The 15567-nt window shown below is 44.0% G+C and overlaps 1 pseudogene; it reads left to right on the forward strand.

Moving 5' to 3' along the window:
* The first annotated feature begins 256 nt into the window (after window positions 1-256).
* LOC110325025 lies at window positions 257-13313 on the forward strand (annotated as a pseudogene).
* Window positions 13314-15567: the final 2254 nt, after the last annotated feature.

Below are 15567 nucleotides of genomic sequence, written 5' to 3' on the forward strand. Positions count from 1 at the left end.
TGGAAAGGTCTTTTGTAGATGGGAAAGAAAGAGAACAAGCAGGGGCATCTGGATGAGTCCATAGCAGAGAAAGAAAGAAGTAGACTGAACACGGCCAGCACACTAGACATGGCTATCTGTGGATCTGTGAAAGGGGGTGGGGGGAGAGCAGGGAACAAAAAAAATAAAGAGAACACAGTAGAAATAGAAAGAGTTGTAAGGAGGGTGAATAGCTACTGGGGAGGGAAGGCCAGGAGACTGGGGTAGAGCCCTTGAAATGTCCAACAAGGACTACAGGAACTGGGGCATCCTGGAGGATGCCATAGACCTTGATAAGCTTATAAGCACCACAGGTATATGGCAGTGGAGAGCCCTTTGTCCCTTCTGCCAGAATGAAGAAAGACTCCTTTTGGCAGGCTAGAACCAGCTCCACAATTTTCTGAGGAATACTGACTTTTTATTTCGCCTTCAGAAACCCTCCTATAGTTCAAGTTGAGCTCATTTATGGATATTTGTATTGCCATTTAGAGTTTGGGAAACTGGAGTTTCCATTAGACCTGACAGGAATATTCCCTACTTTACAACTCAACCATTCATTTATCCATTCATCAAATACCTACTGTTGGTATTCTGTCTAAATCTACACCCACAGTTCCTGGCAGCAGCCAGGTATGCTCCTCCCCACAGTTTCCTGGCAACAGCCACATAGACCTGGCCCTATAAAAGGGAATTCTTGGCCCCTCCTCTCTTTCTTACCTTCTTAGGCTCTTGCCTCTTGCTTGCCTCTTGCCCTCTTAATCTCCATTCCCTTCTCCCCTCTCTCCAGGTGGCCATGGCTGGCCCCTACTTCTCTACTCTTCCTTTCTCTCTGCCTTTCTCTGCCTCTGCTACTCTCTTAACTCCCCTCCCCATTCCCTGAATAAACTCTATTCTATATTATACTGGTGTGTGTCTAGTCCCTCCGATGGAAGGGATGCCATGGCATGGGCCCGCTGAGGCACCCCCTTCCCCCACACCCCACTAGAACATCTTCTTACATCTCTTTATCTTTTTAAGATCACAACACCTACAGTTTCCTGCTCTGTGGCAAGCACTGTGCTAAACACACCATAAAACCTGCTGTTATTTAACAGTGAGTAGGCAAAACATGTCTGTTTGTCTGCCTACATATCTATCTATATACCTACAAGTCTATCTACCTTCCTACATATCTATTATCTATATATTTACCTGTCAATCAGTCAATCAACTAATCAATCATCAATTTATTTCTACAGATACAAAAATACAGACTATAACAAATGTGCCAAAAGATAAGCACAAAGCTCTATAAGGATTTGGTAAGATTTATCCCAGAAACCTAGTTAGCAACTAAAAGATGAAGGAGACCTTACTGGAGTAGTTGAGAGGGGGGAGGGGTAATATCTGTATATAGACCTACAGAGGTCATTAGGAACCAGAATCTGCAGGACCTCACAATCCATATTAAATGTTTTGGTTTTTATCCCAGAAGCCATAGGGAGCCACCACAGAGGTCTGAGTGAGGTGGAGATATTTGACATGATCAAATTTGCTTGACAAAAAGCTCTTTCTGGCTATAGAACTCCTCAAAGCTCCCTGCCACTTGTCCTAGCCATGAGCGGCCTCCCTGCCCAGTCTGGGGCCAAGCAATTACTTTGTCCTGGTGAGGACAGCCACAGTAGGTGACTGAAATCTCAGCCCTGTATTTATTGACTTTTGGCTGCTGTTCATAATGAACTCTCAGCTTCCCTAGGGGGGCTGAGTAGATTTGCCGAGAAAGCAAGAGCGAGAGTGGGGCAGGGACTGTGAGGAGGGATGGGCTATGGCTGGCACTCAGGCTTTCACATCTGTCTCCCTCAATTGATGCCTGCTATGGGGGGATGCATTAGAATTCTATATACCTTGCTTGTCTTTTCCTAGAGAAGAAAGGCTGGTGTGGGGAGAAGTGGGCCCCTCATCAACAGTGAAGGCAGATGCTGCTCACATGAATTGCTGTATTAATAAGCAGGGAGAAGCAGATTCCAGCTTTCACCCAGGATGTTTAATCTCTCAACTTCTAGTGGCAACTTCAGACAAATGGGCTGAGCTGGGCACTGCAGCCTCTATGACTAGGAGCCGAAGGGGAAATTTTTTTGTTTCTTTTGTTGGGGATTTTGATTCCAGGGATAGAGGCAAACTCTGGGAAAAATAAAGGTAAGTACCCAAAGGAATCTAAGTCAACATATCATAAAGATGGACACATCTGTGTTCACAGCAGTGCCACTGACATCCTAGATGTGGAGCCTAGCTACTGTCAACCGGTGAATGGGGACAGAGAACATGGTACACGATGGAGCTTTATTCAGCACTAAAGAAGAGTGAAATTATATCATTTGCAGGAGAATGAATAGAGCCAGAGTGAATCATGTTAAACAAAATAAACCAGACAATGACTACAAATATGCAACATTTCTCTCATGTGCCAATTCAGGTGTAAATATAGATATATGTTCACATATGACAGGAATGTAGGCATAATCTTTTGTATGCTGTATTCATATTAAGGATAGTTCATCTACACAGGAAAATAGAAGGTGGACTATGTGGGTGAAGAGCGGGGTCTAATGGGAAGAAAGAGAGCAGAACAAGAGGGACTGGTGGGGAAGAGGAGCTGAATGTTGCATGAATTCTGTCTTGTACATATGAATGACACAGAAGGGGACTTTGGTGAGGAGAAGAGGAGTGGCGAGGGGGTGTGTGGGGAGTGGCAGGTGGAGGAGAATAGTGGGTGAAGGGCAAATGTGGGCAAATTCACTGACACTTGCTTGAGAAAATGCCCAATAAAACATTTTTGAGCATGATAAACAGAATATTTAACTACGGGCATGGTGGCTTTGGAGTGGCAATACAGCACTCCATCTTATATGCTCTCCTAATCAGCAATGTCCTCAGTGACAGTGGCCTCTGACAGAGAGATTACTTTGCATGGAACTTCTGAAAGAGCAAGAGTATATTTGGCCCAACCAGAAGTGCCCATCCAAAGAGGAAGCTGCCTCTGCTAGGACAACACTTACTGCTGTTCAGAGCTGAAAGCTGTCTTTTGAATCTCAGAGGGGAGTCCCAGGATGTTTCTGGGTGGTTGACTGGCAAGAGGGACAGAGATTAAGTTATGAATGACATTACAACTATTACTTCTGTAAGAAGTAAACTCAGACACCCGTCAGTGGAAGCCAGTGTATGCCAGGCCTACTCTGTAGATAACAAAATGTATCTCATGAAATTTTATTGAAATGGCACAAACAAGGGACTTCCATATGGGAAAACTGAGGCACTGAGCACACTAGGGTGGCCTTTGCCAGATTTTAGGGCCAGGTTTGTCTGCCTCTCAGAACTATGTTTGTAGCTGCCATTGAACTGTTTCCTGCATCTTCTCTCCTCTGCTCAGTAGAGACATTTACAAAATATTCCTAAAAGAGATTAGCCTGTTGGATTGGCTGGTTTTATCCAATCTAGAACATTCCTGAGGCTAGTTCTCCCATAGGACCATATTTGAACTTGAAATCTGCCAGGACTGATTCCCATCTCTGTATAGACGCTTAAGACCAAAGAAGAGCTCATGTAACTCAGTGGTCCCAGATTGCTGATGAAAAAAATTGAGACCCATTAAAGGGAATTACTAGCTGAGGTCTCACACAGGAAGTGTGTGGTAAGAAACCTCTGGGCAGTGGGCATACTAGGGTTCGTTGGGTAATAAAAGGCTGGCACCTGCCCACACATGGGAGAAGGAAGTAGACAAGCTGTTCTTGCCTACCTGATTAAAAGAGTTTAGTTAACTTTTTTCTTTCCTTAATCTGCCCACCTTCCCAGAACTTTAGAGAGAGAGAGAGAGAGAAAAAAAAGAGCTCTTGGAAAAAAAAAGTCTTATTCTGATGTTTTATTAATGGAGACTGCTGGTGTTTCAACCATTTTAATTAGGACTGAATTTTACTGTATTCAGACCCCAGAGAGCATCAAGGGAAGGGAGCCACTGAGGAAACCTGAGGATCAAATGAAAAGATTAATTAAATATAAACACATAGGCAGCTTGAGGCTGGAGGGACCAGCAGCCCCTCCCACCACCCACATGTGGACACAGAGCAAGGCCCCTCCCCCCTCACACATGTGGCTATGAAGCAAGGAGGATCAAGAGCACAAATATATGAGTTGCTTTATACTTAGGGAAAGTTCCAGTTTGACACCAGCCAGTAACTCTTCATCCAAAGACTCAGGAGTGGAGCCCTTACTTGGGACACTGCTTCTCTACTTCTCCTTCAAGACACAAGTTCTGGCTCTGTTCCCCTGTTAGTCCATTGATGTCTGTGTTCTGACCCAGTGTGTGCTGGATACTGGTTTGGAACTGAGTGCTTTCCAGAAGACAACTAGCTTAGTCACCACAGCAATGCTCCAAGAAAGATATCTTTATGCCCCCATTTTATAGGCAAGGAGACCAAGGCTGAGAGAAAAGCTAATGTGCTTGAAGACTCACAGCTGCTAAGTGATACAGTTGGAGTTCAACCAAGGATTCTGCTCAGCCCATGGCTCTGACCACTGGGGATTGGTGCTGGCTCTGTGTTGTGATGACAGAGGCCCAAGGTCCAGGTTCATGTCCTCAAGTGTTAACCTCCAATGGGCTCCCACTTTACTGGGCTAGCAGCTCGTCTTTACTCTGGCATTATAAAGCTCTGAGTCCGTCCTGTCATTGTGTAAGCTGTCACCAGTGCCACTGTTCAGATGCTTGCTCTGAGACCGCATGCAAGTTGCTTAATTTCTCCAGGCTCCCATTACTCCTTCTCTGTTTTCCTTCCTTCCTTTCTCAGTAGTAGGGAGTGAACCCAGGACCTCATATATGCTCTGCAATTGCTGTGCCACTGAGCAGCACCCCCAGCCCTCTTACCTTTATAAAACTGAGATGACAGACTGTGGAGATGGCTCAGCAGTGAAGAGTGCTGGCTGTTCTTCCAGAGGTGCCATGTTCAGTTCCTAGCACCCAGGGCAGGTGGCTTGCAACATTCTACAATCCCAGCTTCAGGAGATCAGGCACCTCTGTCTTCCAGGGACTCCTGCACTCATGTGCCTGCATGTACATAACCACCGGTGGACACACCCACTTACACATAACAAAAATAATCACACAGTTTTGAAAATTGAGATGATGATATGTGAAAATCCCCAAGACAGTAACTGTCAGGAGAAAGCAACTCCTGGCAGCTCAACTGGCACTATGATTGTAGTATTACAGATTAGACAATTGCAAGAATCTCTTTCCTAAAAGGCTTGAGATTCTTTTAACCCCTTACACTTGTTTTGCTTTCTGTCTCTCAGAACTCACCCTTGAGCTTGGAATGACCTTTTCAACGTCCCTTAATGAGGGAGGCCTACCTGTTGGCTTACAGACAATTCTGCTAGGCTCTGCCCAACAGCTGCCTAGCAAGGGCTTGCCTCATTGCCTCCCAGGCTTGAGCCAGGCATGTAAGAGGATCACTGGCACTTCCTCTCTTTCTCTCTTCCTGTCTTTCTCCTCCTTCTCTGCCTCTACCCCTTTCCAGGTCCCCGCTCCCCTCCCTTCCCCCACAATAAGCCTTCTTTATACCAGGCCTGTTGTATGGCGTGATTCCTCAGGGGGGCATCTTGGCATGGGCCTGCCAAGGTATTCCCACTGCCGGGGGCACATTAAACCGTATTATAAAACATTACACTGCCCCTTTGGTATTCCTAATTTGGGGTAAATCTTTGTCTGGTCCAGTCCAGGCCAAGCATCCCTTAGATACCAAACAGGTGATGCTCCTCCTTCATCCGATGCTGCTCCTCTACACTAGGGAATGTCTACATCCTTAGAAGCTTCTGGTTTTCCTTGTCCCAAGAGCAAGGATGATAAAACATGAAGCAAGCTTCATTGCAAACACCGGTGGAAATCATGCAGCAACTAGGAAAGCCTGCTGAGGACTTTCTATTTCCCTGCAATTAAGGATTAAAGTGGAGGGGGGGAGTGTATTGTGTGAGAGGGGCTCTCTTAACAGATGATTTACCCTTTTAGCCATTTTAAACTGGGATGGAATTATGTTTATTAAGCATATTTAACAGTAATTGTTACCAGCTAGTTTTAAAACTTTAAAGAACATACTAAATTTCGTGTTCATGTTTTCGTTCTATTTTTGAGATAGGGTCTCATTGTGTGTCCCAGGCTGTCTTCAAATTCAAACTTACAACACTTTTGCCTCAGTCTTCTGAGTGTTAAGATTATAGGTAAGTGCCACCATGCTTGGCATATAGCATGTACATTTTTAAGTCAACACATGGTGAGTGATTCTACGTGTATGTGGATATGTGACTCTTCAGCATACCAATAGAATGCATTGTAATGATCTCAGGGTGACTGGCATGCTTACACCTCATGTAGATGTCATTTCTTTGTGATGGGGATATTAAAAGTCTTCTCATGGCTACTTTAAGATTAATTAATTAATTAATTAATTGTCAACCATCATCACTCCACAGTCCTACAGAACATGGGCACTTCCTGTCCAGCTGCCTCTCCCATACCCACTAACCACTTCTTAATCTCTCCACTCTTTCCGAATGTGTGATATATATATATATATATATATATATATATATATATATATATATATAGAGAGAGAGAGAGAGAGAGAGAGAGAATAAATTTCATAGTATTTAAGTAAGTTTACAGTTTTTGTTGAGCCATGTTCACAGATGTTCTGGGCTACAGGTTGGATAGTCCTGCTGCTCTGGCTTCTGCTCATTTGTTATCTGTCCCTGTGGAGTTAAGAGCATTTAAACCACAAAAGCCAACAGAAGCCTGCTAATACAAAGAGAAGCATTTATGGAATGAGGTAGCAGAGCTTGGTCAGTTCCATGGAGATAAACCCCAAATCTTCTCGTGGCTTCCACGTGGCTTCATGCCTATGACCCACCTCTCTATGCCCCAAACTACACACAGAAGATATAAAAAGAAGGTTATTGGAAATCACTTTCATGTAGAGCATTTATGAGGATTAAATGTGATATTGTGCGTAGGGAAATGAGACTAATCTCTGGCTGTAGTTAAGTGTATCCATTTATTGTTGGCTTTCACACCAGAAGGTCAGTCCTGTGGCTTAGAATATAACCTTCTTAAGAACATGAACCTTTACTGGAGAACTCCAGAATCTAGTTAGATGCCAGGCACTCAGTAGGTGCCAGCTGAATGGGAGTTTGTGGACAAGGGGAGCAGGGCTGGTCTCCCATCAATGTGATAAGTATTTGGGAAAGTCATGCAAGGAAGAAAGCTGTGCTGAGGCTCACAAGTACAAAGGCTTCAGTCCACAGTCACTTGGCTCCATGATTACTGGGCCAGTGATGAGGAAGAATGACATCATGGGAGCCTGTGGTGCAGCAAAGCTGCTCACCTCCTGGCATTCTGGAAGGAAGGAACAAGGAGGGACTAGAGATAACAGTACATCTTCCTCTTTACCTCTCATCACCTCAAATAGTACCACCCAGTTATGAACCATCAATGGGCTCATCCCATGATCCACTCATTAGCCCAGAGCCCTCATGATTCAATTGCCTCCCAAAGGCCTAGGTCTGAACACTGTACTGAGGACCAGGCCTGCAACACATATACATGTGTCTCCCTACTGGAAAATGCTTCAGATCCAACCTATAACAAGAGATCAGTTGTATGTTGTAACCCCAGTGTAACAAAGAGTCATGAATGCTTGATAATCATTATTAGCATCATTAGCCATCAGAGAAATACAAATAGAATCACATCAAGATTTTGTCTCAACCCAGCCATCCTGAGACCAAACACTAGCAAGGATGCTAGTTTAGACATTGCTTGTGGGAAATTTAAGCCATTCCAGCCACATGCAAATAAGTACTGAGTAAATTGACTATCCCACCCCTGAAAATTTTCCCAGAGGATTTCTGTAATGGATATTTTAATGCCAACATGACACAAGTAACGTCATCTGAGAGGAGGGAACCTCAATTATGAAAATGCCTCCATAAGATTGGGCAATATGCAAGCCTGAAGGGCATTTTCTTAATTAGGAGGGCCTAGTCCATTGTGGGTGGTGCTGTCCCAGGGCTGGTGGTCCTGGCTTCTAAAGGAAAGCAGCTGAGCAAGCCATGTGACCAAGTCAGTTAGCAGCACCCCTCCATGGCCTCAGGATCAGCTCCTGTCTCTGGGTTCCTGCCCTTTCCTCTCCAAGTTGCTTTTGACCATGGTGTTTTATCACAGCAATAGTACCCCTAACTAAGACAACGTTCATGTTCATGTATTGAAGAGACACTCATGTTTACTGAATTCAGAATAGTCAAATGACAGAGGCAGCAGAGGAGGAGATAAAGAAAATGTAACTTATATACACAGTGGAATTATTTTTCAGTGACAACAAAGTTATGCTATTTTTGGAAAAAAATGGATGTAAGTGAACATCCCATTAACCCATTAGTGAATTAAGCCCATCTCCACACATCTTCTCTCATTTGTCTGTCCTGGATTTTATATAGACACATGAAGTCATCTCCATGCAGGATCCATGAAAGTAGAATTGAAACCATCTGAGGTCCAAAGGGGACTAATGGGAGGGATGAGTAAGGACAGACAAAAGGAGAGAGTAGGGCATATGGAATATGCCCAAAGTACATTATATATGTGCACGAACATGCTCTTATGTAACTCAGTATAATTAAGTTAAATGGAAAGACAAAAGAATAGCTGGATGCTGAGAATTGTGACTTATTACAGTCACAGCAAAAACCCAGATCCACCTCTACTAAAAATATGGTAAGCTGAGCACGACAGCGGTTAATCCGACACTCATTATGTGTCCGGCATTTAGCACGTGCCTGGCACCTCTGAAAAGCTTAGGTGAATCAAGTCCTTTAATTTTATTTATGTCTCAACCTGTGAGACAAAATTCACCAGACTCAACACAAAACCAGCCTGAAAATCTGGTTGTTTTCTTTTAAAGGAGTGAAATGTCAACAAGTACAAATGAACCCAGTGATAATTGAGTCCATCTGGGGATGTTGGGCAGGGTCAGGTGAGGACAGATGTGGAATGCTGATGAACATCTGCATCCCCGGTCTCCCCTGCTTGTTAATCACCAGGATGTTTGCTGCCTACAGCACTGTCCCTGCTTCAAGCCTTTTCTCCGCACCCCCTTTCTTTTCAATTCACCCTTGATTTTCTTAACAGGACAAATCTCATCTAGCTTGCTCCCTTCCTTTAGGGAAAGCATGGAGAAAGAATGCACATGCTCCCATGACTTTAGTCCTCCAGAGCAGGAAGCTCTCTTGTCTTGGGGGCAGTGCTCAGAGACAGTTTAATTGGATGCAGGGCAGACTGCTAGGAGCAGGTGTCAAGGAACCATGGCCTGAATCAAATTCCAGATTAATTAAAAGGTGTCCAAGTGGATTGAATATTTCATATTCTGAGGGCTAGAAATCAAATATGAAGGTGCAGTGGGAGGAGGGCTGGAAAGGGGGGATTGAGGGAAGAAAAAGAAATAGGAAGAACAGGAGGAGGAATGGAGAGGAAGAAGAGGGGATGGAAAGAAAAAGGAATAAGAAGGGGAGGAAGGGGAAGACAGAGGAAGGAAGAAGGTAGGAGGGAGAGGGGAGAGGAAAGGAAGGAAGGAAAGGTGAAGCAATGAAGGGGAGGAAGGAGGAGCGAAGAGGGAGAGAGAGAGAGAGGAGGCAGGGAAGGGGAAGGAAGGAAGGGGGAAGCAGAGGAAAGGGGAGGAAGGGAAGAGAGAGGGAGGAGTAAGAATGACTGCATGGACTCCATGAAACTTTTCTAGCTTGCCACCTTTGTCATCAGACATTCCCAGAGGACCATGTATTTTTCCCATGGCCCCGTTTCAGCCGACCCTTTCTGCTATCCCATGAGGCTAGTGCTCTCTCCTGCATCCTAGATGCTGGAGTTTGGGGAAAAAAAAAACCACTCTTTGTCTTTCCCTTTCAACTTCCAGAGTTCCAGAGTTCCAGAAGTTTCTGTGTCCAAATATCACTGCAGCACAAGCAGGAATCCAGGAATTAAAGGTCAAGTGCCACTTCCCAGCTACAGGCTCACCAGAGCTTGGGAAATGTTTCTGCAGAAATGCATGCTTCCTGTTATATTTCTGTGTCATACAATTAGCATGGCAAAAGCAAAACAACTGTATGCTAGCCAAGGCTCCTGCTGCAGACCTACAATCTCAGCTTCTTGAGGGTGGAGGGCTTGTGGGGGGAGGCAGGGCAGGAGGGTTGCAAGTTCGAAGCCTGCCTGAATTACAGAGTGAGTTTTGGGGTTAATCTGAGAAGCCCGAGTGAGACCCATCTCAAAATATAAAAGTAAAAATAAGAGTCCTGGAATGGGGCTCTGGCAGGCATGAGGCTGTGGGTTCAAATCCTCAGCACAGCAAAACAAAACCAAGTAGACAAACAAGCAAAAAAAAATTCATGTAGACAGGAAATGTAGATGAACTTGAGAGCCTGGGAAATGAGTTTCTTGGGTCTCTCTCCAGCCTTGGCTTTAACCTCTATGCTCATTTAAGCAAGAGTGCAGGCTGTCACCTCTTCTGCACCTGTTTGTATATCTGTCCTGTCTGGCCTTGGTCTTTGTCTTGTTATTTCTCCTCTGCCCACCCCTTTCCATGTCTTCTTTCTCCATTCTCACAACTCTGCCCACCTACTCAGCTTAGTTATCTTTCTCTCCTCTCTGCTCCATTGTCTCTCCCTTCCTTCTCCCCTTTCTTGCTGTTCTTTCTGTGGTCCTTCTGCTCTTTGTGACCTTCCATTGTCTTCCCAACTTTTGCTGGCCCTCTCCTGCTCCTGACTTCCAGCTCCCTTTCCTACTTCTTCCTTCTCTCTCTTGTACATAGGTATTGTGGGTGTCTTGTTGATACCATCACTTCACAGTAAGCAAATATCCATCTCTAAATCTTGTATCAAAGATGCTGAGGTATCCCTTGAAGACAGACCCATCTGGTTCATGCCTGCAACTTAATAAAAATGTGTTTTCCTTTCAGCCTCAGGTGTCAAGTAGCCTTGACTGGGGTCACCTCTAGGAGCACTGGTTAGTGTGACTGAGCCACAGAATAAGAGGGAGGCAGGATGACACAGAGTGTCAGGGGATGGATGGCTAAACAGGTTGGTACAACAAAGAGTGTTGTCCTTCCTGGATGGCCACTTTTAGCTGATCACTGGTCTATCTGAACTCAGTCACTTGTCCTTAGGGGAATGGTCTCCTCACTTCTCCCCGCTCTTCAGATTCATGGTTACATCATCAGTGTGGTCAAAGTGTGGTCTGGACCTTCCTATCCCACTTTTGGTGATTTCCCAGATAAAATGCAAGACAGAGGGAGCCTCTGGACTCTAATTATTTTGCTAACTCCTTGTTCTGCATATCAATTTCCCTCCTCTGCACCATTCATATTCTATAGGTCTGGCTGATGGGGAAGATGCCTGGGGAAATCACATGGCTTTGCACAGGAGATTTGTTCCGACTTCGGAAGAGAAACTATTTTATTTTGCTTGATAATCTCTTATTTATGGGTTTGTTCTTTTCTCAATATTAATGAGATCTCCTATCTCTATCTTGCTGTGACAGCTTTATCAACATCTCCACGACTGCCTTTCCATCCTGTAAGAGAGCTGTGATCAAATAGAATTGGCATAAATAATAGGAAGGATCCATGGGTTGCTTGTGATGAGCAGAGACTTGCTTGATGCTGAGGCCAACACTAAACAATGGTCCAATGCAGAGAGCTGGGATTCTTTCCGCTCTCTGGGGCTCTGTGGGTTCAGATTCTCTATGCAGTGGCAGACACTGTAAGAGGGGCTCTGGTTTTTTGTTTTTTTTTTATTTTGTTCGTTTGTTTGTTTTACTCATGTTCCAGTAATTTGGATTAATGACTGGATTTTCTCATCAAGAAAGAAGGCAAAAGCTTCAGAAAGAGCTGTGACTTAAGGGTGGTCTGCAGTCAGTGGTGGATGACGCTTTTTATATGAAGCTGAAGCCATAGCTTTAACCTCCAGCATGGCAAAAACAAGCAAACAAACAGAATAATCAAAGAGCTACACACTTCTCCAAGGAGAGTCACCACTCAGTACCACAGAGAACTTGTCCCAGGGGCCCCAGGGTTCCAGAGTCAGAGATGCTCACACAGTGAGATCTTCAGACGGCTCTCATCACACCCAGTTCTGCCTAAGCTGTGTGAGGAGTGGCCATATGATGTCTAGGGAAGGATGACATGAAGTCTTGGCACAGGCAGCATACATGTGTTTTTTTTTTTTCTTGAATGTTTTTGATAAGGCTGGGTTGCTAGACTGCTGTGTCCTTTCATGACTCCACAGACTGGTCAAACTGTGGCAGCGAAGCAGTTCAGAGACAGAAGGCATATGGACGCAGAACAGTTGGGATCAGGTGGTTTGAGCTCTTGAATGGAGAAGTCACAGCATTTTGAAATCTCAATGTGTTTATTATTGTGACAGGGAAGACAGTGCAGAGATCCCTCCATCTTATATTGTTGCTGAGGCCATTTCAGGTTTAGTTAGAATTTCATCTCCTTGATGGAGACTCCCATGGAAAATTACCAAGATGTATTCTAGGAGTCCAAGATCTAACTTAGCTTCTTATGCAGAAGCCACTCCAGCTAACCACCTATCTTTGTTTCTGTAAAGTTGTTTGCTCATATGAAGTCTCCCCTGGCTGCCAAGCAAGACAGGACATTGGTCCTCTCTTCCTTGGGACTACATTCTGGTTTGGAATACCTGAGTATAGTCACAGCCAGTTGGAATAAAGACATTCAGTTGTCTGTAACTGTCTGAGTAGTCAACTCTGGTGGGCTCCCCACAACATTATACATAGTTGAACAAGGAGTCAGCATTATGGTATTGCACTGAGTCAAGAAGGCCAGTTTTGCCATCACCACACCCTTGCAGCAGGAGCTGGTGGCTAGGGAGTGCAGTTAAGTGACAGGTTTGGCATCTCAGGTCTCCCACCCCATGCCACCACATTGTGCAAGAGGAAGATCCATGGGAATGGAGCAGCAAAGGTGGAGCCCAAGTGCTGCTCTGCTCTTGCTCAAGCTTGCCCCTGCCAAGGTAGACAGGAAGCAGGAAAAGGTCACAGGGAAGGATAAATCATCAGACAAAACCGTGCAAACAAAGGACAGCAGGCTGAAGTGGCTGACCAGCAAACCACAGATCTGCCTACAGAAAACAGAGAGGCAGAAACCCAGAGTCCAGCCTCTGAAGTGGAAAAGCAGCCCAGCCTGACTAGCATCCATCACCTCAGTTAGCGATTCCCGCCTCCCTTCTTGTGCAATCGAAAGGAATCATTTGTTCAACTGTTCTGTAAATTTAAGTTTTTCAGTAGCTATAGAAACACTTTTAAAAGGTGGGGGGAGTCCAACCTCATCCCATTTTTAAAGTACAATTTATTTAATTTTTTAAATAATTTTTAAGAGGTAAATCATTTGCTGGTTGTTTATTTGCATATATATATATATATATATATATATATATATATATACTATTTTTATTTTTTATTATATATATATATATATATATATATATATATATATATATATNTTTTTTATTATATATATATATATATATATATATATATATATATATATATACTATTTTTAGGTACAACCAGAAAATATAATGAGAAAATACCAGGATACTGAATCAAGAGAGGCTGTGACTGTCTTGGGAGTCACCATAACATTCCGTGGAGGGGAATAATTTTATGTCCTATAATTCAAAGAATGCTTAATGCCAATTTAGAGTCTCAATTGTACCTTTGTGTCTGGAATATTTTCAGTTATATCTGGTCTCATGTTTCTAGTAGAACCATTTCCTAAAAAAGCCACTCCTTGGTCCTGTCCTCTTAGAAGTGCAAAGTCTCTGGTCATGGCAGTCCATTTTCCTAACAGTTGTAATAACGTGCTGTGAATGATGGGAATTTTGAGTTCATACTGTATGTGACTTGAAATTGTGATTCAGTGGAATGTGGACTGTGGGTGTTTGTTTGGTTGTTGTGTGAAGACTTAAGGGCAGCTTGCCAAGTTTGAGGCTGGAGCATCAAACTTGGCAAAGAGAGACAGCACGTGCCTCTTCACTTGGGTACATGAACATATGCATAGCTCTTGAGAGTCTGGATGCATGAACACAATATATGACTCTTCAGAGTCTGGGTACATGTGCTAAGAACTGAAATGTCTGTACTCCGCTCCTCAACCAGTAAAATCTCAGTTGTGAAAGAGAAGGAGTATCAAGGCAACTTTGACTAACCCTGGTAGAGGCAGTCTCTCAGGGCCCTAAACATACACTGTGTCTTTCCTCATACGCCATCAACAGTTGCATTAAGACCAGGAGCAAAGGCTCTCCCATTTTCTTGAGGCTAGTCTGGGGAAGCCTTTGCTATGTCCCATGGATCTGAGCATTGGGTCCTTGTCATTGCCAGCTTGTCAACAACACACATCTACCCAGGGTTTCCTCTGCTCACCACAATGGGTGGCTGCAGATATGAAAGTATGGAGAACTGACCATACTTGCAAACGCTTTCTTGATAGCCTCCCATTATCCTTTGATGTTCAGTGACAAAGATTTATTTTCATTAATCTCAGAAATAAACAGAACTCAAGAGTTCACTTTTATTCAGTCACACTTCTAAAACTTTCTATAATCTTCCAGTGTGCTTCCTGATTGTAGGTAAGAAACTCAAGCTTAGAAAGGCTATGAACAGCCGGGCGTTGTGGCACATGCCTTTAATCCCAGCACTTGGGAGGCAGAGGCAGGTGGATTTCTGAGTTCAAGGCCAGCCTGGTCTACAAAGTGAGTTCCAGGAGAGCCAGAGCTATACAGAGAAACCCTGTCTCGAAAAACCAAAAAAAAAAAAAAAGAAAAGAAAAGAAAAAGAAAGAAAGAAAGAAAGAAAGAAAGAAAGAAAGAAAGGCTATGAACTTTACACTAGTCAGGGCCCTGGGTGAGGAGAAGTCTGGGCTACTGTGAAAGGCTGCACAAGCCATCCCTACACAAGTCTGTGGATTGTTCACTTGGGTCAGCAAGCTGTAGCCAGTGAAACACATCTAGTCTATTAACTGCTCTTGGGCTTGAAGTTTTACTGGGACAAAACACTGGAGCTGAGGAAATGGCTCAGCCAATAAAGCACTTACTTACTGGACACAGTGTGAGGTAGACTTCAGATGCTCAGAACCCAAGAAAAAGTTGGGTAGGAATGATGGCTACCTATAACCCAGGACTCAGAAACAGAGTCCCCAATGTAAGCCGAGTAAGTAGGCAAGCCAGAATTGGCAAGCTTTGGAGCCAATAAACAAGGCAGAAAGTGATCAAGGAAGACGCTACGTAATGACTTTGTGCCTCTGTCGGCACACATACGTTCAAACTGAACATAGTCAATTTGAACATGTTCAAAACTGCAGCTCTATCTCTTTACAGAGTAGATACATGGCCTCCAATGTAGAAGAGAATGTACACTCCCCGGAGGCACTCCACATGGAGACCCTGGAGGCAGAATTTGAACAT

The sequence above is a fragment of the Mus pahari genome, chromosome 1 (assembly GCF_900095145.1).
Source record: "Mus pahari chromosome 1, PAHARI_EIJ_v1.1, whole genome shotgun sequence".
Taxonomy (NCBI): Eukaryota; Metazoa; Chordata; class Mammalia; order Rodentia; family Muridae; genus Mus; species Mus pahari.